Here is a 24,494-nt window from a genome sequence, read left to right as displayed (position 1 = left end):
AGAGCACACCAATTGGTTGTACAGTACTCAAATGATCAGCCCTGAAAACATACATACAAGTAACATTATATGAACTCAGCAGGCAATATTTAGGGGTGTGTGTGTGTGTGTGTGTGTGTGTTTATAAATACTGTATATATGTGCAATAACAATGAAAAAAGAGGCCATGAATTTGAAGGAGATGGGTATACAGGAGTATTTGGAGGGAGGAAAATAAAGGAAGAAATATAATTAGATTATAATCTCAAAAATAAAAACAACAGAAACCCTTCCTGAGTTGATAGGTGCTATAGAGATGATTGGGTGCTTACAAGCACCTGCTGTTCTTGCAGAGGACAGGAACTGTGTTCTTAGTACTCCTCTCCAGCAGCTCACAACCAACTCCATGGAACTATAGCTCCAGGAGACAGCTGCACTCTTCTGACCTCCATGGGCACCAAACTCACGTGCACACACTCCCAAATAGACACAGCATACAGATAACTAAAAAGAAAATAAATCCTTGTTTAAAATATGTTGATACAGAAGTCATTTCCTGTTCATTATTTCCCTTCTTTGTTAGCATGTATTCAGAAGTCTTAAAGCTTTTGCTGTATTTATTGTTTTCCAGAGTATAGATAATTTGGTTTTAAATGGAAACTCATGGTTTCATATTCAGTTTTCCTGCCACAAAGTTGATGGATATTAGAAGATGCTGTGGAAACTGTCTTTTTTGGGCTTCTTAGTATAGCTACAAATCTTAGGAGTCTTCTTGTCTGATTTTTCTTTCTGTTTTCCCTTTTCTATTTCATGCTTTTCATGGAACTTTTAAGTGTTTTTTAAGTAACCTACAATATTCATTATTGGCTTGTATACTTTTAAGTTGATATTAGTCGTTAGTCGTCATTGAATATACCCAAGACGGTTAAGTAAGCTTTATAGTAAAACCAGTGTTACAGTTAATTGTTTTAATAGAAATATTTTATCAAGGCATAAAACAGAAAACTTTTGTTGCCCTTACAAATAATCCCTGTAAAGTTCTAGTATAGAATTTTAAAAACTTAATTTCTTCTTTCTATCCTAACTATGAGACTTTAACTTAATGGTAAAGACATTAGCCAACAACTCAAATACTTCATGTGCCCTAAACTGCAGAGTGAAAGGGAGGACTGTCTTGGGGAGTCAGCTATTTCTTTCCCCTGGTAGTTTTCTTCATACACTATGTATGATAACTCAGTTGTTTTCTTACAGTAGAGTGTATCAGCCAGCCACTGAATCAGTCTTTGGATTCCAATATTTTTTAAAGGTTAGTTCTGAGTATGAGAATTCGGTTTCTTTTGTTTGTTTATTTGTTTCGCGTATTTAATGCATGTATATGATGTGTTTTGATCAAATTCATTCCCCATTCTTTCCCCTCCATTTCCTCTTCTGTCTCCCCTCCCCACTTTCCCCTTTCAGTTTTATGTGCTCTCTTTTTTCTTTCCTTAACCATTTGATTCTACTTAGTATTGCCTTTATGCTCATGGATAAAACATATGTTTATCTAATAAGAACATGGAGATGCTCTCTAGGGCTCCCCCCCCCCAAAAAAAAAACAAAACAAAACATTTCCTTCTTTCAGCAACCATCAGTTGCCAATAACTTCTCAGCCAGGGGTGGGCCTTTGTGAATTCTTCCCCATCCATGCTGGATTTTGGCTGGCTTGATCTTGTGCAGGTCTTCTACAAGTAGTTATAGCCACTGTGGGTTGATATGTACAACACTCCTGTCATTTCCAGAAAATAATATTTGGCTACAAATGTCTGCTACTTTTGGCTCTTAAATTCTGTCTGAAGCTCCCTAGAACTTCAATGCGCTCTTTGTGAGGTGACTTTTTCTCTGATCTCAAAAACTGCCCTCATGGCCAAGGTGAAGGTGAAGGTACAGTGGCAGAATGTGGATCTGGTGGAAATAGAAAACAGAATTATAGAATTATGCAAATGCCTTACATAGAAGTCCAGTAGTGGTCAGTGACCATTAATAAACTGTTTTCCATGGGTCATTTGGATCCTTTAAAGAGTAATACAGGTCTTTTATATAAAATAAAGGATTCTCAGAAAGCTGGCAAATTAAGGGGTCCAATCAGAAAAAAAAAACTGGTCTATCCAATCATGGAGGATGCAGGGAATGAAGGAAGGTGGAGCAGAGATGTTTCATACAAAAAGTAACTTGCCATTAACAGAAATCAACAAAATTCTCAACAATTTGGAAAGTAAAATCTTATCACAGCTATAAAATTTTAACAGCCTCCAAAAAGGTTTTATGAACTTTAACCTGCAGCCAGACCTATATATGACTGGTGGAGCCTGGTACAAGGACCAGGATTTTGAATCTGAATCTGTTGAGGTGATTAACTAACAATGTTCCAAATTCCTACAAACCATGGCAGAAACAAGTGAAAAAGTAAACAGACTCCAATGATACAAAGAGACAGTCTATTTGCTTCATCACATGGAGTGTGGAAGTGCATCTATGGACTGGGCATCAGTAAGATAGAGTTGCCATGGAGAACACTGAAACCGTTTTGAACACAGGTATGATGGGAAAGTGGAGATGTCCCTCATCACTGTGAAGGAAGGCATTTTTGGCAGTGTAGATGAACACATGAAACTGTACAGGATAGTCAACCCATCCTCCCACCTACAGGCTTGGTCTGGGCACCCTGTGGACTCTGTCCAGCTTTTGATGACAGCCGTGAAGGTGATGAGCTTCTATTTGTATTTACACGACAGAGTGGCTTAAATTTTAATAGAGAGCTGAGAATTTTACTGACATTTGGCAAATGGAGTTATTTGTAGAGCAAATAATTCATGATGGAACATCAAATTTCTTTGAAAGCATACTTCACTATGATGGATACTGACTCACTGCTATGAAAACATTTATTTATGAAGACAGAACACAAAGGAAATTAAGTTTAATGGGGAAATCTATTCTTCAGTAAGCAGAATACCTTGAAGCGCTGAAGACACATCTTTTGATGGTTCAAGGAAAAAGAGGCCAGTTAACCTCCATTGACCAAATGTTGTGCTAACAGCTAGAGCTTGAAGATGTGCAGTTTGTGCTGCCACACTAACCTCCCTCCTGCTGTCCAGGAAATGTTTTCAGATCACTGCATTTCATCCTAAGGGGATGATCTTACAGATCTTTCTTTGTTAAAGCTGTGGGTTTCTCTCTGGGAGAGGAGAGGAATTCTATGAGCAAGGGTCATCAAGATCATGATGGGGAAACATACAGAGACAACCAAATCAAACTAGTGGGAACTCATGAACTTTAGACCAACAGCTGTAGAGCCCCCATGGGTCTGGACTAGGCCCTCTGCATAAGGAGACAGTTGTGTAGCTTGATCTGCTTAAGAGGTCCCCTAGTAGTAGGATCAGGATCCATTCCTGGTGCATGAGCTGGCTTTTTGGAGCCCACTACCTATGGTGGGACACCTTGCACAGCCTTGAGGCAGGGAGAGGGGCTTGGACCTGCCTCTACTGAATGTACCAGGCTCTGCTGACTCCCCATAGGAGGCCTTACCTTTTTGTAGGAGGGAATGGCGGCGAGGGGGGGGGGGTGTCAGTGGAGGAAAGGCTGGAGGGGTGGGAGGAGGGAAGACAGGGATCTGTGATTGGTATATAAAATGAATAAAAAATTTCTTAATTTTTTAAAAAAAAAAAAAAAGCTGTGGGTGCCGGGCTGTGGTGGCGCACACCTTTAATCCCAATACTCGGGAGGCAGAGGCAGGTGGATCTCTGTGAGTTCGAGGCCAGCTTGGGCTACAGAGTGAGTTCCAGGAAAGGCACAAAGCTACACAGAGAAACCCTGTCCAAAAACAAAACAAAACAAAACAAACAAACAAACAAAAAAAGCTGTGGGTTTCACTGTTTGGCTTAATTGTATTATTTGCCAGAATTTCTTCCCAGATTCTTACTCTGTGCCTACAATGTGGCCTTCCTTACTACCAACACCAAATTCAAATGCTGTAATCTAATAATCCCTGTGTGGAATGTGATAAGTAGGACCTTTGGAAGGTGGCAGATTGTGAGTTCTGAGTACTCAAAAATAGAATTAGGACCTGTATAAAAGAGACCCAAAGTGTTCTGTTGCTCCTGTGTCATTTGAGAGCACAGACAAAAGAGTAAGGAAGCAGGCCCTCATCAACAGTAATCTACAAGCAGCCCAAGCTTCCAGCTTCTAGAATCATGGTAATTCAATTTTCTTGATAATACAACACTCTGCAGTATTCTATTAAAGCAGATAGAAGGACTAGACAGTAACTATTCTTTTAACTAAAATTAAAACTAAAACTAAAACTAGTTGGATGTGGTGGTGTGCTCTTTTAATCCCTGCAGTCGGGAGACAAAGGTGTGCAGATCTCAGTGAGTTTGAGTCCAGCCTGGTCTACATAGGGAGCACCAGGACAGGTAGGGACAGCCTGTCTCAAAAATTAAAATACATCATTGCCCTTCATTCACTCTCTGAGGGTGGGAACTAGGCTTCTCTTAGCCTGTTTCATACTGGCCTCCTTTTTTCTTATACTTTTCTGAAAATCATGGTGTGATATGTCTAAGCAAAAAGCCATCACTTGGTAGGTTAGTCAGTCCCAGCTGTCGGGCATTTGAAAGCACTAAGTTAATTGGCATGCTGTTGCACAGAAGATAACCATATGCCTTTTAAGGATCTCAGCAGTTGGATTTTTACGTTTTGGTTTTGGTTTTGGTTTTGGTTTTTGAGATAAGGTTTCTCTGTGTAGCCCTGGCTGTCCTAAAACTCACTCTGTAGATCATTCTGTCTTTGAACTCAGAGATTCACCTGCCTCTACTTCTTTAATGCTGAGATTAAAGGCCTGGCCTCCTCCACTATGCCCGATTTACTTTGTGTCTTAAATTTTTCTTTATGTCAGCCAGAATCATGGGCCAACTGAAATGGTTCACAGTGCACTCCTCTTTGGGGCTGAGCTCTACCACCATTTGGCAGTGCTCTAAGTGAACAGCACTGAGAGAGTTACCATGAGATCGTCAATGGGACCAGTAAAATCAAGCCCACCAGCTTATTTTTATCAGATGAATCCTGTGGCCAGCTCTTTAAAATTCAAATTTAATGACACCAGTTCTTTCTAAGTGTTGAATTCTTATTCTGTATTATTCTATCTTACTCTGTATCTTATGTAAGTAAGATTAAATCTGCAGATTTTTCCTTCACCTTCAGTGAGGGATGGCATGGTAAGTCTTCCTGGATAAGCATTAGTCTTATTACAAGACAAATAAATTTGTAGGAGAAATACAAAATGGAGAAAGAACCAAGTTTTTTTCTAAGTATGCTCTGTATTATGTCTTTTTGTTGTTGTTGGAGAAAAGAGTCTCACACTAGTCCAGAGTTCATTTTATGGCCTGTTTTAGCTTCCCAGGTCCTGGGATCACAGGCCTTAAGCTGCCATGCCTGACTTTGTACTGTCTTGATAATTAGATACTGAGTTTTAAAATTTGAAGTTGGTGACTAGAAGTGTTCCTTGCCTCACCAAAATAAAGAGATACTTAATTTTTTTTCCTCATAGCATATTTTTTACTCTGAGTATTAACTGAGAAGTATAGATACATTTAAAAATAGAGCAACTGCTGTGCATAGTAAAATGAATTCTACAGAGATAGTCTGTGATCAAAAGAAATTTGGGGCCTCTGAAATTATGTCACAAAATCAAATAGCAGATGAAGTCATGATTCTTTCCCACTTAGTAATTGGTATTGTGCTCACCTGAGAACACATACTCCAGTCTGTTGAGGACTTTCTTTGAAAGTGAGCCATAGAAAATCAGACATCTTGAGTTCATAATTCTGTGACTTTTAATGAATTTGTTACGTGGATTCTCACATGAAATTTCCCATCTGGTCTGGCAATAAATACATCTTATGTAAGGGTTTTGGTGGTGAACAGTTGAATTCTGTGATGGGGCACAATGACAAAAAACTCTGTACATGATGATGCTCCTGGCTCAGCCATCAGCCTTATGGTTGAAGCCCTACAATGAAAAAAGTCATTTCAAATTCAGTGTATGGCAGTGTGGTCCAGTAAGACAGGCTCTGAACTCAGTCTTTCTCCTCCTCCCTCCCCATAATATCTGGCCAAATAGAATTTTTTATTTCAATCAATTAATCATGATTGAAATAGTCTATATCTGGTGTTTAGTAGAATAACCTCCAGTCAGTTTGCTGGTCAGCACTTAGAACAGCAATGATTAAAGAACTGAGTTTTTAGTCCTGTGGATATTTCTCATATTAGGCAGCACAGCACCACAATCAGAGAGCTCTGTTGTATGCTCTCTCCCTGGGGATTATTGAACTTCACCCTGAAATGTATCAGTTAATAATTAAAATAAGAGTTTAAACAACTCATTGTGATGTTAGGAAAAAGTTAATTTTAAAACATTAATAGATATATCTAATGTAAATAGGCTGTTTAGCAGTGATTGGACCAAACCTAATGTCCAAGTTTGAGTCTACTTGAATTATTTGAGATCAGTAATTATGTACTCTGCTTTTGTTTTTGAATTCTTAAAAAGTTACTAACTTATATAAATAATAATTCATAATTTGTTTTCTGTCACAGGATAAAAATAAATAACTATTTTTGATGTTATTCATTCCCACATGAACAATTACAGTATACCTATATGATTGTTTTCCTGTCCTCCCAAGATTAAAAACATTTAGAGACACTCAAATCATTTCAGGTAAAATAGCAGTTTTCATTCCTTCTAGGGAGCAAAATGTGGAAAATTGCATTTCTGCATCCAGCACAGGTTCTACATCACCCAAGTATAAGTGCACTGGAAATTCGTGGTCTCACAATAATCACAGGATACTAGGAAGTACATTATAAACATGGGTAAAATGTCATAATGAAACCATTTCATACATCTAATACATACTAAGATGGAAAGTGATCTGTCTACCCCTCAGCTATAGGGTAGGGTGTATAGATGGCCTGTGTAGAGCTCAGCGCTCAGGTGTCCTAGTCTCTGCATGTTGACCATAGTCTGCTGCATCTCTTGTCCTTCACCAGGGAAGCCTCTTCTTGCAGTAGTTATGCAGAGAACCACAGTTTTCAGTTTCTTGCTGTCACATAAACAGAATGTCAGTGCAGTTTTCATAGAAGTAGTATTTTGTTACAGATGCTGTAACATGAAGTTTTCACATCTCATTTAGCAATATGATACAGCTGCAGTTCCATTTTAAAGGATTATCTAAATTAAGTTTTGGAGTGTCAGACTGCTTTCTCTTTTTTAGTTATTTATTAATACAAAGAACTTAAAATTCTTGTAATTTTATCAATTCTGACCTTTTTACATGTGACCAACCAGTTTTGAAAATTACTATCTCACCATTTTAAATTTTCATGTAACTGAACTATGTGGTATAGTTTAATATTTTCTGCTGACTAGCTGTATATTTTAACCACAATCCACTCACAGTTTTGTAGTTTGTTGGCTTGTCAGCCCCTAAACATTGAAACAAGTAGGTTATCCATGCTTATAAAAGGTCCATGACACACACTTTCTGTGACAGTGTGTACATGTATTTAGGGGTTATAGAAGATAATCATTGAAGCACAGAACTTCCATTACATGGAAATATATCAACAATTCTTTTGTATAAGAAAAAAAAAAAAAAAAAAACCCAGGGCCTTTTAGAAAAGTGCTTGTTTTCATGGCTTCAGGGAAAACACAAGGTAAACTGGCTTTTCGAGCATGTTTTTATGCCTAAAAATTAAGGAAGTTCTCAGTAAAGAAAATAAAAAGGGCTATTGATGGCAGAATCGACACAATTTGAGAGTTAAAATAATAATCTTTGAACTTTATCCTATGACCCACTTAATAAAATGATACTCTTTTGTTTTGATAACATGTAAGTAAACAAATAAATGAGGTTTTTAAGAACCATTTTAAGAATGTATAGAAAATTAAAGAAATAAAAATGCTTATAATAGCATAGTGATAATTATTGTACTCCGTAAGTACTAAAGCCAGTGAGAAAGGTATGTGCTTTGTATTGAGATGCTTGGTCACAATCTTTTTTTTTATAGATCAGAACCCCCAAGCTGATAAACCATCCATTAAGTATTTAATAGTTACCTATAGTGACTTCACTGTTCAGTAACCGTTTGTGAGGAAATGAGGAATAGTCTGTCATTTTTCTATGGACTGTAGTTTTTAATTTTTTTTATTTTTTGAAATTAAAATATAATTACATCATTTTCCTTCTTCCCTTTCCTCACTCTAACCCTGCTCCCACCCCCACCCTTTCAAATTCATGGCCTCTTTTTCTTTTATTGTTAGTGTGTGTGTGTGTCTTTTTTTTTTTATTAAGACGTTTTCTATTTGTTTCCTTTTCTGTCCTCTTTTGTTTTCCCTATTCTCCTTTTTCCCCTCCCCTGTCTCTCCATTCCACTCCCCCTCCCTTTTTTTAATATAAGAAAGAAATCTTTCATGTTCCCCACACTGGCTCCGAACTCTTAGCCTCCTACTTTAGCCTCTGAGTAGCTAGGACTAAAAAATAGAGATCATGAGCATATTAGAGCCTTGATACTTGATTTTTAGTAACTGTATTCATAAAAACAAAAGGCAAGCTTTAGTTAAGATATAGCTCTGTGTCTTTGAGCTCTTATTAAAAATACTTGTCAACAATAACTGGTTTGCACGTATCTAGAGTCTTGTACATGCAGAATTGAAGATGATGAGTTCAGAAAGCAATGTTTGGAAGGGTGTTATTGACAGATATTCAGTAGACAAGAGCAAGCACAGAAATGGTTTTTTAGTTGAGTATTAGGCCTCACTCACTATATCCTTCTTTCTGCTACTGAAGCATTGGAACACTGCACATGGGGTTTGTTTGCTTGCTTGTTTTTTGTTTGTTGTGACCAGTATGTTTAATTTCTATAGTAGTCATTAAACTTAACTTGTTTAGAATAGACTTTTTTAACCCTGTTAACCCTCTTTCACTCTGTTGTTAAAACATAGCATTTTACTTGGTTTTATGTTTTTCCTATAAGTAGCCCAACCATAGCACAAACTCATGGAGTACTGAGTACCGTTATTTGTTAGAGTGGGTAAATTTACCAGTCAGACATTTGTGGCACTTCCAGTAGTAATTTCAGACCAGTTTGCTGAAGGTGGTTGTGAGAGAGAAGGAAAGGGGCTTATCCAGACACTAATTTGTTGATCAGAGATTGAAGCAAAAAAAAAAAAAAAGATAACCCATCACTAGCATTTTAAATACTTTCTCATCACATTTTTGCTACAGACTGTGAGTAGAATGTGTACTGAGCTAATGTGTTTTTGAGCAGATTGCCAAGCTACACCTCAATACGGAAGAAAAAAAAATAGTTCACTCTTTTTTGTCCAGTATTGTTATAAGTTTCTTATTTTACAATAGCAGTTAAGGCTAGCTGAAGATACCTAGGCTATTTATTGTATCTTCTGTACTTGTCTTGGATAATAGAATATATTAGTATGTTATGTAGCAAGTACAAGCTGGATGAAGCAGAATGGTAGTGGAATGTCTGGGTCTAAGGATAATAGAATGATCATGGTATTTCAGTTAACAGATTCCTGGCTTGAATAGATTTTTTTAAAGATTTGTTTTCTTTCCTGAAAATATTTAGAAATTTCTGAATCTTCTCTAACTTCCTTAACAAACTGTTCTTTGACCTCTGTTTGTAGGATATGAGGAAATTAATATACTAGTTTATACTTTCAATGCAAGATGACTACTTGCTCCTTTTTTGTTTTGATTTTCACGTACTCTTTCAAGTTTTTATGTCCTTTTACTTTTACTTCTTAGCTCAAGACTTCATTGCCTAGAGATCTACATATTCCCCCAAAACTCATAGGTAGGATTTCATTGGCTCATAAATTTGAATAGGAGAAAAATAATTATATTTTTTTCATTTACCTCAATTGAAATTTAACCTCTTCTTCACCTGTAAATATAGACAGCTATAAACTGTGATTGTCAATATCTATTCTAGTAATATATATCATAGGTATTTTTATGTCACAGTGTGTTTTAAAGTATTACTTACGTTATCATTATTTTGAACTTGTGGTAGATACTAGGTTATTACTAGATTTTAATGCATTGAGAAAATGCTGTATTAATATATCTCAATTGTTTTTCATTGACAACTGTATTTCTGTAGAATTGGTTTCTTATATATCCATAGATTTAAAAGTATTGTTCTGACAAAGAACACATCACTTTCACCACACAGCCAAATGAGTCCCTGCACCAAAATGCTTACGAGTCCCACCTGTTCCTTTATTTTTTCATCTTCATGTTTTCCCCGTAGTACCCTATCTTTAAGGATATGTCTGCAGATTTTCTCTGTACATGTAAATTTTTGTACATACACCTATTCTGGCTTTCAGATTTTTTGTGTGCCTTTAATGGCTTTACCACTTAACCTGTGCTTAAATGCTAATGGCCTCTTGACAAAGTCTGTTACTTGCTAGACATATATACATTGCAGGAGGAATTTTAAGCTCATTAAGCTTAAAGCTAAACTTACTTTCTGTTGTAAATCTGTTCTTTCTGAGTCCCCACTTACTATAGCTATTGATACCTTCTTAACCAAAATTAAAATGAAAGTTGTTTTCCTTTTTCCTTTCTTGATACTTCCTTAGGGAAGAGTTATTAAGAAGTATCAAGAGATTACCAATAAATGCTGTGAACATTCTCAGACAAGTTTTGGAGGATGTATTACTCTTCTAGGGAAAGCTCATAAATATTTTCTTGCAAGATCATAGGGTCACTACATACTGAAAATGTGTTGATAACTGCCAGACCATTCTCTAGAACATGACATTTCTGTTTCCTTAACAGTACATGAGGTTTCCTGTTACTCCAGGCCCATGTCAGCATTGCTGCTGTCATGGTACCACCTATTCTAGTGGGTGTGGATTGAAGTTCTGAGCAAGTTTGTACACCTTTCTTTTTAAAGTGTCTGCTGTAGTTACTGAGCCATATTTAGTTGAGTTACCTGCTGTCATCGGTGCTGTGTAGATACTATTTATAAATTCTCAACAGAAATCCTTTGTCGAATAATTATGAATGTTCTGTATTTACTGAATATTGATTATTTTACTGACATACTTTTATGCCTTGTACTTGAGTTATTGGATAGAGTAACCTTATAAGATTTAAGACAAATGAATTTATGTCATTTATTTAGTAGTAGAGAAATTAGATACTCACACCCACAGAAAATGAACATGACTAAGAAACAAAAACAGGAGCTCTGAAAACTTGAGAAAGGCTTGGCAAATTTACCTTTGGAGTGAGCTTTTGACATATTTATAAAATAAAATTGTAGTTGTAAAATGATTATAGGACCTATAAAAACTGTTACTTCATAGGATCAACATAATCTAGAAAGGGATAGAAATTTGGTTTCAAGATTAAGACTTCTTCCAGGGGCCAAGATGCCCAAGAGGCTTCTGAGGATCATGTCTGGGTTTGTGGTACTACAGCATCCAGGGTCTTTGTTGATGTCCATGGCCCGAGTTCGCACCAAAGGCCACAGGGATGCCCGGCTCCCAGGTCACCACCTGAACCACGTTGGGGTCCAAGTGACCTGCAGCTGCAGGGGCCTTGCTGACCTGAGTGACCATGTCTGAGTCAGCAGCCAGGGTCTGAGTCAATGTCCATGGCTACCAGGTTACCATTGAAGGCAGTGCAGATTCCCTGGGATCTGGGCTGACATCTAAGGCCATGTTGGTGCCCTAGGATCATGCTGCCATTGGGGTCATGGAAATCCAGTGGCCTGTGCTGCCCCCCAGGGCCATGTTGACATCTAGGGCTAAGCTGTGACTGGGGGCTGTGTTGGTGGCCCTACCACAGCCAAGGTCTGTGTTGAGGTCTATGACTCCTGTTGCCATGGTGCCCTGTGACTGCTTGGGATCTCTACCACCACCTGGGACCATATTGGAGTCCAGGGACTGTGCTGCTGCCAGGCCCATGCTGATCTGCCACCTGGGGACATGGTGACATCCAACCCATTCAGATGGCCATGCCTGGGTCTGTGGTCCTGTTGTAGCTGGGGTCTGTGTTGAGATGAGGGACCTGTGTGAACCATGTGTTGAACCATAAGTTGAAGTACAAGGGCCTCTCTGATCTGGCCTCACCCCTCACTAAACCAGGGAGAGCCCCACCCCATCCCCACTTGAGAGATGACCCCCCCCTTCCTTTGCAGACCCTGGGATAATGGACCCGATGACCCTGGAACAGGAAAGCTGGTCCTCACCCTAATAGGAGAACTGGCCCCCCACACTTGGGAAAGATGGTCCCACTCCCACCTGAGGTTGGTAGCCCCAGCGGGCCCCTACTTAACAAATCAGCAACCACCCAGGTACACATCCAAGGCTTCGAGTGTACCTGCATCTAAGACCTTCTGGAGTGTGTGAAGGGACTGGTCCTGCAGAACAGTGTCTGCATGGTCTACATGACTCAGGGCAATAGCAGGATGTCCAGGGAGTTTCTATGGTGGTCTAGTGTTGATAATGTGCCAAAGGCCAGAGCCTAGACCCTAACAACACATTACACAACATTTGCAAGGAAAGCTATTTGAACCAAAGGGTATACTGCATGATACACAGTAGCTCCCAATGCCACTAAGACAAAGGAAGTAATGAAGAGGCAAAGACAGAGGAGCAAGATGTTTTTTGTTTTTTTGTTCTGTTTGTTTGTTGATTTGTTTTTTATTGAAATTGCTATTATTTATGGTTTTTATTTTTATTTTATTTTTCTTCTTTTTTATCTTTATCTTATTTTTCTTTGGAGGAGACACTACAAGGGTGAGGAGTGGATGTGGAGGGACTGGGAGATGGGTGGAATTGGGGTACATGATATGAAATTCCCAAAGAATCAATAAAAAATTATGTTAAAAAAGATTAAGGCTTCTTATAATCCTGCCATATAGAAGTATATAACCTTATTTGAAAAGGGAGTGTGTGTGTGTGTGTGTGTGAGAGAGAGAGAGAGAGAGAGAGAGAGAGAGAGAGAGAGAGAGAGAGAGGGAGGGAGGGAGGGAGGGAGGGAGGGAGGGAGGGAGGGAGGGAGGGGAGAATGTATAACATTTATAAATGTGAGGCTCAAGTCAGATGACTTTCCTGTTTGCTCTCAGGTTAGCTACAGAGCTGGACCATACTTTGTTCTGCTCAATTGTCTTTAGTTGAAAATACATACCTTGGTATACATGTAGGTAAACTGATGATTGATAAATAAACATACTCTATCTTAGCTGTATTTTTTTTCTTTAAGCATTAGTTTATTAATTCCCAGTGAAACCAGTTTGTAGTCATCCACTGCTTCCTAGGCACTTGATGACCAGTATGTTAAAGAGAGATGCCATATTTAGCTGTATTTCTTAATTGTGAAGACAAATATATGTGCTTTTCTTTGTCTTTTAGTATTCTTTGTATCATACTTATGGTGGTATTCTATTTGTACTGAAATGTGATTTTAATTGTATGTTAATAAATAAAGTTACCCAGGGGTCAGAGCTATTAGAGCCATAGCAAGAGTGTTGCGGTGGTGGCGCATGCCTTTAATCCCAGCACTTGGTAGAAGAGCTAGGTAGATCTCTGTGTGTTCAGGGATACAGCCAGCATTGGAGACATACGCCTTTAAGACCTGGAGGGCTGTACTTACAGGCAGTGATGAGGCAGTCATGTGTTTGGGTTTACAACCAATGAGAAGGCAAAACAAAAAGTATGTAAAGACATACACACAGGAAGTAGGTCTCTTTTGAGAAGCTAGGAGCACTGCAGGAGGAAGGGTAAGATTTTAGCTCTGAGCTCTGCCCTCTCGGCTTTCTCTTTTACATTGGTTCTGTGTTTCTTATTTAATAAGACGGTTGGTTACATCTACATCTACACATACTTGTTAACATAGTTCTCTGGGGAATGTTTTGGTTTTTTTTTTTTTTTTTTTTTTTTTTGTTTTTCGAGACAGGGTTTCTCTGTGTAGCTTTGCGCCTTTCCTGGGACTCACTTTGTAGCCCAGGCTGGCCTTAAACTCACAGAGATCCACCTGGCTCTGCCTCCCGAGTGCTGGGACTAAAGGCGTGCGCCACCACCGCCCGGCTGTTTTGGTTTGTTTTTAAGGAGAAGAAACCTTAAGTTTATAAGGTTTTCCATTTATTCCCTTTGTCACAAGAGATTTTGAGCAAGGAAAAGGGGAAGTTAAAAGGTTTATTTTCCCATTATTAATGTGAGTGATGTGAGTAGCCATGCTGTTCTTATATTGTACTGTGGAAAAAATGCTTTAAAGGGTTAAATTAATACTTCTATTCACATTGCAAGATTACTACAATCTGATGATATAAAACTATGAATTGTAGAAAATGACTCTTCTCTTTTGTGTTATTTTCCATTTATGTAGTGTAGTATGAATGCTAGTGCTCCTTTTGTTGAGCGGTCCCTACCAACCCAAGTATATCAACACATGCTAGAAATGCATTTGCCATAGTTACCAACACTTGGAAACCTTCCAGGGCTAGGATATGATCTCAGGTCAGGGTTATGTGGACATTAACATACAAGAGAGATAGAAACCAACCTAATGCATATCTCTGAATTGTTTGGAGAGGATTTAAAATGTTGATTTATTTATTTTTTTTTTTTTTTGCATCTTAAAATTTATTTTATATTGTGGACAGGGGCCATGGTATGTGTGTCAAGTTCAGAAGACAACTTGAGAAGCTGGTTCCTTCCACCTTGTGGATCCTGGGGATCAAACTCTTGGTGTTTTTTTTTTTTACCTGCTGAGCCATCTCATTGGCTCTTGTGTAATTAAAATTTTAGCTCTGTATGTAAATTGTACAAGATAAAACATATAACAATTGTGAAGGTATAATGGCCCATGACTAGTAAGTATATTGGTATATAAAATGTATTTACTTGATTTAATGTATTTAATGTGTACTGTACAATGGTTTTACTTCTTGTCAGTTATGTGTGGTCAAACGTGATCTGAGAATACTAAGTGGAGAATAATAGAAATACATAAATCGTAAGTTTTAAATAACCTTATTGTAGTGTGTTGTTACTGCAGAACAAAATTTGCCATTAAGGGAACCATGAGTAATAGAACCAAGCCTTAAGTCTTTTTATTTTTTTAGTCTAGTACTATAACTAGTTGATAAACTTTATTATAGACATGTATGTACAAACAAAAACAGAATATAGGATTTAATAGCTTAAGACATCTAAAGGGAGTCTTAAAATAGATCACCTATGGATAAAGGGAAAGTATTCCTTAGATTACTTTTCGTATTAATTGGGAACCTTCCAAAAATTCTACATACATTCTTCCAGCTAAGAAAAATTTTGTTTTAGTTTGACTTTAAAATCAGCACAGGTACATTAGAAACATGCACAAAAAGGAAAATGATGAAACAGAGTTACCCACTGTGTCCTCTTTTACAGTCAGGTATCCTTTGAACACTTACTGTCTGAACTCAGGAAATAAATTCAGATAAATACTCAAATTCATTGTCTTTGAGCCAAATAAGTTCAGATTCTGAATTTTTTTTTTTTTTGCCATTTCAACCTGCCTTTCAAACTGTGTGAACTTCAGAACGTAATAGATTGAAGTTTGAAAAGGGATCATGATATCTCATACTAGGATTTATATCACTGATATCACATCATCTTATATTGGAGATAAGCTCATGTTGGAAGCTCTGCCACAGTCTCTGACTTGATATGTCTAGATTTTTGTTTCTTCTCTGTAGAAATACAATTAGGTTAAATCCTGTTTAAGATTTGGTGAATCTAGAATTCTAATTGTCCTATAAATTAAACATAGTGATGTACACCTGTAATCTTAACATTTCTGAGACAAAGAGAAAGATCAGGAGTTCAAAGTCATCCTTGGCTTCATAATTAGTTTGAGGCTAATTTGAACTACATGAGACCCTGTCTCAGAATTATATATAGATATATGTTCATATCCATACAAGACATGTGTATATGTGTATCATACATAAATATATGATATGGATACTCCCCCATCTTTTTATTTTGGATGACTGACGTATGGTCTTGTATAGGTGTTTAGTTATTTTGCACTATAATTCCTGATGTATATGTGTATATACACACACAACTTTTGACTGAGTTATTTTTGGATATACTTATATATTTTGGAATATATATAAGTATATATATACACATATATACTTATATATTATTTCAAATATATCCAAAAATAACTCAATCAAAAGTCATGAATGATCAACTGTTACTTCTCAACTATTACTGTCATGTCTTTGTTTTAAAAATGTTGAGGTAGGGATATGGCTTAATTAGTGTCTACCATGTAAGCATTAACATACACCTGAGTTTGGATTCCTAGCATGCATGGAAAAGCTGAGTATGGTAGCCATGGAGCTCAGACAGGCAGATCCCTGGAGCTCAGTGGTCAGTAACCCTAGTCAAATGGATGAGCTTCAGGTTCAGTGGGAAACTCTGTCTTAAAAAATGAGATGGAGAGTGATCACATATGACATCTAATATCAACCTTAGGCCTCCACACATGTGTATACACAAACATACATGCATCAAACATACACACACACACACACACACACACACACAAATATGAAATTGTTATACTACATATTTGTCAAGGTACATGAGAATTCTTAATCTTATAAGTCAAAATTAATACATTAGTTTATTAACAGCCAGATGTATGAGTGCCCACATTTTTTTTATAACTCACTCACATCTAATAGGGATTTACTTCCTAAAATGTTCTAAAAGTTTATTTGGAACTCTTGAATAGTAGTTGTACATGAAAGTAGATGCTAGCATGAATTCTTTTCTAATGCTACAAAAGTCTGTAACAGTTATCAGTGACAAATTTTTATTTGCTATCATTATAATTTGTTTACTGAGAATTGAGTTTATCTAGAAGATTAAGAATACTTTTTTTTTTGCTGCCTCTAGATACTACTTTTATTCCTTCCTATCTTTTTCTAGCCCCTCCATAGTGACCTATTATTGATGTATCCAACTCTTATTAAATAAGAAACACAGAAACAATGCAAAAGAGAAAGCCGAGAGGTCAGAGCTCAGAGCCAAAATCTCACCCTTCCGCCTGCGGTGTCCCAGCCTCCCGAATCAGAGCCCTATTTCCTGTCTGTTCGTCTATTTAAAGAGACAGAACAAGCCACAGCTATCTCACCTCACCAGTTCCTCAGCTGGTCCTGTTTCCTCAGACTGGAAGCTTCTGTGTCCTCATCCCAATAGCTCTCAGCTGAACTGTGTTGCTCCAAAGCCTGAAAGCTTAACCAGCCAAATGCTTCTAGTTTCTGGTCCTCACGCCTTATATATCTTTTTGCTTTCTATCACTACTCCCTGGGATTAAAGGCTGGTTTTCTGGGATTAAAGGAGTGTGTCACCACCATGCTTGACTATTTCCAATGTGGCCTTGAACTCACAGAAATCCAGAGGGATTTCTATCTCTGGAATGCTAGAATTAAAGGCGTGTGCCACCACCGCCACACTCTTGCTATGGCTCTAATAGCTCTGACCCCCGGGCAACTTTATTTATTAACATACAATCAAAATCACATTTCAGTATAATTAGATTACCACCACACCTTCATGCCATATTTAAAGCTTTTCATTATAGAGAAAGAAAGTTCACTGAGAGGCTTGCTCACTAGTAGCTGGGAAGTGTCAGCTGAAACTGCTGTGTGGATGTCACAATGTGAGTTAGAACTTGGCTTGTAAATGGCATCATATACCACCTTCTTTATTCACCAAATTGGCATTTCTACATTTCCAAGATTAAATACCTAATCATATGGAATGATATAGCTTGCACTTAAATGTAGAGTTATTGATAGATAGCACCTCTTTATTAGGGCTTTGATCATATTATTTGTTAATGAGTAAAGAGGATTTCAAGAGCATGTGTCAAAACAAAATAATATGAGTAGCACTGTACTTCTTGTTCCTCTTTATTCTAAAGCAGCCGTTCTTAACCTGTGGGTCATGACCACTTTGGGGGGTCGAACTACCCTGAAAGTGTTGCCTAAGTCCATCAGGAAAACACATATTTCAGATGGTCTTAGGAACTGAGACACTGCTCCTCTGTTGTCTCTAGGCAAGCCCACCCAAAGGCAGATACACCCACATATGAGTACCTGGCATTGTGACATCATCACACCAACCCCATAACATACACCCCGAACAAATACAGGTGTATGTGACAGGGTTGGCACCACAATGTACTTACTCGGACTAGTCACACATGTAGAGAGCAGCTACTGTGTTAAAAGCAGCAGTATTGGAGGTAAAATAACACTTCATGAATTATAGTTACTGGGTAAGTGTAAAATAATGTACTATAAAAAAAATCTGTACCATGGAAACTTAATCTGGATGTTGATCAGTTGGGGTTTTTTTTGGCTATGGTTGATGTGAATACTGCCCCCTTGTGATAGTAACAGGTATGTAAAAAAACAAAAATAAAAACCGGAATGGTAAATCATAGGAAACTTTAATGAACTGTATTGACTGAACTATGCCATGAATCATCTTTTATATTATTAAAGCTATTGTTATATATTATTTTCATTAGAAAACCATCCCATGACAATGGATCGTGTAGAGAAGAACGTTAAGAAAAGAAAATATAGTGAGGATTTTTTACAGTATGGTTTTACCTCAGTAATTACAGCAGGAATTGAGAAACCACAATGTATCATTGGTTGTGAAGTTCTATCAGACGAATCTATGAAGCCGAACAAACTAAAACGCCATTTTGATAACATGCATTTGAGTTTCACTGGCAAGGATACCAACTATTTTAGAAGCAAAGCTGATGGATTCGAGAAAGCCAGACTTGACACTGGTGGCAAGTACCACAAACAAAACATAACGGCCATTGAAGCTTCAGATTTGGTGGTACTCAGAATCACCAGAGCCATGACACCTCATACCACCGCTGAGGATTTACTGTCACCAACGGCCAAAGACATTGTTCAAGTTATGATTGGAGATGAATTTGTTATGCAATTGAGTGACGTTTCCTTACCTAATGACACTGTCTGCAGAAGAACAGATGATATGTCTACTGATATTCTAGATCAGCTAATCCAGGAAATTAAATCTTCTCCACTTCCAATATCCAGTATCCAGCATGATGAATCTACAGATGTTGCAAACTGTTCACAGTTACTGGTTTATGTGAGGAATATTAATGATGGCGACTTTAAAGATGAGTTTCTTTTTTGCAAACCTCTTGAAACAATAGCTACTGCATGTGAAGTATTTGACACAGTTGGTACATTTCTGAAAGAGCAGAAGATGTCTTGAGAAAAAGTTGGTGGTGTTTGCACAGATAGTGCTCCAGCTATGCTAGGATGTCAGTCTGGACTTCAGCGTTTGGTACTGAATGAGTCACCCAAAGCCATCGGGCAGGACTCACTGATACTCATCAGCAAATATTAACAATGAAGACACTGCCACAGGAGTTACAAGAAGTCATGAAAGGAGTCATAAGTTCTGTCAGTTTTGTCAAGGCAAGCACTTTAAATGGTCAATTGTTGGCACAACTGTGCAGTGAGTTAGAGGCACCAAACAAAGCTCTGCTATTTCAGACCGAAGTGAGATGGTTGTCCAGAAGAAAAGTTTTAAAACATGTTTTTGAGCTTCGTGATGAACTCAAAACGTTTTTTATTCAGAAATCAAGACCACAGTTTGAAGCACTTTTCAGCAATAAAAGTGAATTGCAGAAAATAGCTTACTTGGTGGACATCTTTGCCATCTTGAATGAGTTAAATTTATCACTGTGAGGATCAAATGCAACATGCCTCGATTTGTCTGAAAAGATCTGATCATTCCAAATGAAACTTCAGCTATGGCAAAAAAAAAAACAAAGTTGGGTGATAATAAAATTTACATGCTGCCTACCTTATCTGCTTTCTTTGAGGAACATAACATTGAACCAGACAAAAGGATTATGATGATAATTTGTGTGAAAAAAAACACTTGCACATCCTTGCAGATGAAATTTCATCGTGTTTTCCAAAACTACCTGACACCCATTTGCACTTGCCAGAAGCCCATTCACAGTCAAAGTTGAAAATGTTCCTGAGACAGCACAAGAGGAGTTCACTGAACTTACTAACAGCAATGCAGCAAGAACAGATTTCTCTACAATGTCAGTTACACGATTCTGGATCAAGTGTTTACAGTCATATCCTGTCCTGTCCGAGACTGTGTTGCGCCTTCTTCCATTTCCAACAACATACCTTTGTGAAACAGGGTTTTCCAGCTTGTTAGTGATCAAGTCTAAATACGGAGGTAGACTTGTGGAAGAGGATCCTTGCAAAAGGATCCTGTGCTCTTGCAAAGACTGCCCCGAGAATTTCTGATCTGGTGAGAAAGAAGCAATCTCAACCTTTGCAGTGATGTTGGCCTTTTACGTATACTGTCGCAAAACGTAGCAATGTTGTTCACTGTTGTCATGTTAAGATTGTTAGCCATGCTATGCCATGCTTCAAGACAAAATTTCATTTATTTGTAATTAGAAATAAATATTTCGCAATGTATATTTACATACTGTTTTGTGATCAATCATTATGCTTTAGTTATGTTCAACAGTGAAAATATATCCTGCATATCAAATATTTACATTACGATTTATAACTAACAAAATTACAGTTACGAAATGCAACAAAAATGATTTTTTGGTTTGAGGGTCATCACAACCTGAGGAAAACTGTATTAAAGGGTTGCAACATTAGGAAGGTTGAGAAACACTATTCTAAAGGATCTCTGGTGCCATCTACTGAATTTTTTTTTTTAAGGAAGAACGTAAAAACAGTACAGATTTTCACTTCATAATTGTAAATTTTTTTTTCATTAGCAGACCTCTTTTAATTTTTTTAAGATGGGATCTGACTATTTAGCCATGCTAGCCATGAACTTTAAATTCTCTTGCCTCAACCTCCTGAGTATTAATTAGGATTACAGGCATATACCACCACACCTAATTTAATCTGTTTTTTAAAGCGTGAATTTAAGATTATAAATGAAGCAGAAAATTCAGTGTTCTCATATATTTTCTCCACTTTTTTTCAACTTCATTATAAACATCTTTCATTTATATTGTATTTGATACAGTTGATAAATCAGTATTAATGAACAGCATGACCAAAGGCAACTTGAGGATGAAAGGGTTTATTTCATCTTGGACTTACAAGTAGTAGCAGTCCATTACTGAGAAAAACCAAGGCAGTAACTCAAGCAGGCCAGAAACCTGAAGGCAGAAACTGAATTAGAAGCCATGGAGGAATGCTACTTCCTGGCATGCTCATCTTGCTTTCTTACAGCAATCAGGACCACCAGTACAGGGGTGGCACTGTCCACAGTGGGATGGGCCCTCCCACATCAATTACCAATCAAGAAAATATACCACAGGCCAGTCTGGAGTGTGCGTTTTCTCATTTGAGGTTCCCTCTTCCCAGATGACTCTAGATTGGGTCAAGTTAAGATAAAACTAAACAGCACATATCTAAAGTCCATAATTTATATTAGGATCATTTTACATGTGTTGTGCAGACATGTTAAACATATTTGTAGGGTTTGCCCAAAGCATCCTGACTTGTGTGCTCTTTTGAAGTGTCAGGCAACAGTAATGTCATGCCCTGAGGATTTTCTGTACTCCATCTACTTACACCCCATCCCATAGCATCTCCAAATGTTGGTACTTTTCACTGTCAGGATCAATTTATTTTCTCCATATCATTAATTGGAACTGTCCAGTATATATCTTCTTTGGACATATTTTTTTCATGTAATACACATTTAAGATTCCTCTAAAATTTTTTTATTGCTTGTTAACTGAGTAAGATTCCATGATAAAAGTGGACTGTAGTTTTGTTTATTCATGTACTTACTGAAGAACAACTTGGTTGCTTCCAGTTTCTAGTAGTAATTAAAGTTGCTGTAAATATCAATGTTTGTGTTTGAACATAAGTTTTTTTTTTTTTTTTTTTTTTTTTTTTTTTTTTTTGGTTTTTCGAGACAGAGTTTCTCTGTGTAGCTTTGCGCCTTTCCTGGAGCTCACTTAGTAGCCCAGGCTGGCCTCGAACTTACAGAGATCCGCCTGGCTCTGCCTCCCGAGTGCTGGGATTAAAGGCATGCGCCACCAACGCCCGGCTGAACATAAGTTTTTATATCATCATTTATGTAGAAATCTCAGTGCAGTGACTAGATCATATGATAAGTCTTTTAAATTTAGTAAGAAAATGCCAAATTCCTGTGTAAAAAGCCATAAACCTACCTATGTTCCTGGACTAAATAACTACCATTTTCCTTTGCCACCAGAAATGAATGAAGTATACCACTTTGGTTTTCTCCTATGTTATGGTCTAGAGCTCTGTAATGGGTTTGCATTTTGCATTTAGGCATATCTGTACTTTGACTTAATGTTTTGTGAAAGGTGGAGATTTAGTTCTTTTCTTTATAGGTGGATATTAAGTTGTTCTTGTGCTCTGTGTTGAAAAGACTTTGCATAGAGAACTCTGAATTGAAAAATAAAAAGACAAAACAACAACAAAAAAGAAAAACAAAAAAAGATTTACTTAGTAAATGATGGTGATGGTGGTGCATACCTTTAATCCTAGCACTTAGGAGGCAGAGGAAGAGGAAGGCAGATCTCTGTGAGTTCCAAGCCAGCCTAATGTATAGAGCAAGTTCTAGGGCAGCCAGGGCAACACAGAGAAACCCTGTCTCAAAAAGCCAACGGGGGGGTGGGGGGGAGATAGGAAGGGAGGAGAGAGAAAACTTTTTGATAATAAATCTGCTTCTACTTTTTAGAAGACATTTTAGGCACTTGGTGAATTTCTTCCTTAAATGTTGGTAAAATTCACCGGTGAAATTATCTGAATTGGTGTTTGATTTGTATTATTAATGAAGTTTCTTTAAACAAATATTTAATGAAATTTCCTGTAACAAAAGCTACAAAACATTTCTGATTATTTGTTTTTTTAGACAGGGTTTCTCTGTGTAGCCCTAGCTGTCATGAACTAGCTCTATTGACCAGGCTGGTCTCAAATTCATAGAAATTCACCTGCCTCTGCCTCCTGAGTGCCAGGATTAGAGGTGTGAGCTACTGTTATCACCATCTGGCCTGATTTTCTTTTTGTAAGTTTTCGCAGATTGCTTTCCAAGAAATCAATCCATTCCCAACTATTAGTAAATTTTTAAGCATGAACGTATTCATATCTTTATTTCTCTTTTTAATTAATTAATTCATTTGCACCTACAGTAATGATTTCTTTTATTTCTGATTCTGATAAGCTTGTATATTTTTTTTCTTATTCTTGATATTATAATTAGGGGCTATCAATCTGATTATCTTTTCAAAGAACCAGATGAACTTTTTTTTTTAAACAGTGTAAAGTACAAATTGTATTCTTTTTTCCATTGTTAAGCAATGCCATTTCTTGGTGTTTTTAAAGCAAGAAAAACTCTAAAATCATAGTTTTTCCCTTAACCCAGTTTTTGCTTTCATTGTTTGCATAGGCTTTCTAGACTTTCTGTGACACTAGAGCATAGAGGCATCAGGAAAGGGAATGAAGAGTTGGTCTTTCAGGGCCAATGACAGGCCACAGAGGGTTTACTCTGGGTTTATCACATCCGAGTGAATTGTGCATTTTCAATATAATGAATATGGATAATTTGGTTTTAAATGAATCATCAGTTATAAGAAATGCTTTGGAAATTTGATTAATTTAAACTATCCTTTAACAGGGGAATTTATAATCAAGGAAGCCTTTTGTCTCTAGAAATAAAGAAGTGTAAGAGTCTCACTAAAACAAAATGCTGGGACAAAAGCAGAATAAAACTGTAAGATAGACAAGAAAGAACTCTGTATGCAGAGGGGGAAATTTTCCCTGGTTACTTGTCAGAGAGGGCATGGGTAGGTGCATGCCATGTGAAGTCAGACAGACCCTTGACTGTCCTCATCTTTTTACCATGTTTGAAGCAGGTTTTCTTGGCTACTGCAGAACCAGCCTAGCTTGCCCACAAGTGTCGGGAGATTCTCCTGTCTCTCTGTCCCATCTCCCCACAGGGACAGGTTGTATCCAGTGTTTATGTATGTTTTGGGCATTTGAACTCAGGTCATTAGGTTTGTTCAGGAAGTGCCTTAACAGTTAGGATTCCAAATTCACACTGATTCAGAAATCTGAAATTTATTTTAAAATTATGGGTCAAGCTCCAGGAACCTGGTAAAACAAAAGAAACAACACATCCAAAATTAATCTTAGAACATTTCCAGATACAAAGTTCTCTAGAACATTTACTTTCCCCAAAATAAGTAGATTGTAACATATAAAAGAAATAAAGGCTCTTTGCAAAAATACTGGAAGAAAATAATGAAAAGCAAAACCAGATCATTAAAGAC

General features: G+C 37.4%; 1 protein-coding gene and 1 pseudogene across 15 annotated transcripts in view; both read left to right on the top strand.

Moving 5' to 3' along the window:
• The window catches only part of Lcorl (ligand dependent nuclear receptor corepressor like), a 165,511-nt gene that overhangs the window by 85,568 nt on the left and 55,449 nt on the right, over positions 1-24,494 (top strand). The gene's annotated exons all lie outside the window — the stretch shown is intronic.
• On the top strand, positions 195-3,266 carry LOC114690887 (annotated as a pseudogene).

The sequence above is a fragment of the Peromyscus leucopus genome, chromosome 10 (assembly GCF_004664715.2).
Source record: "Peromyscus leucopus breed LL Stock chromosome 10, UCI_PerLeu_2.1, whole genome shotgun sequence".
Classification (NCBI taxonomy): Eukaryota; Metazoa; Chordata; class Mammalia; order Rodentia; family Cricetidae; genus Peromyscus; species Peromyscus leucopus.
This window is presented reverse-complemented; position numbering and strand designations above follow the sequence as displayed.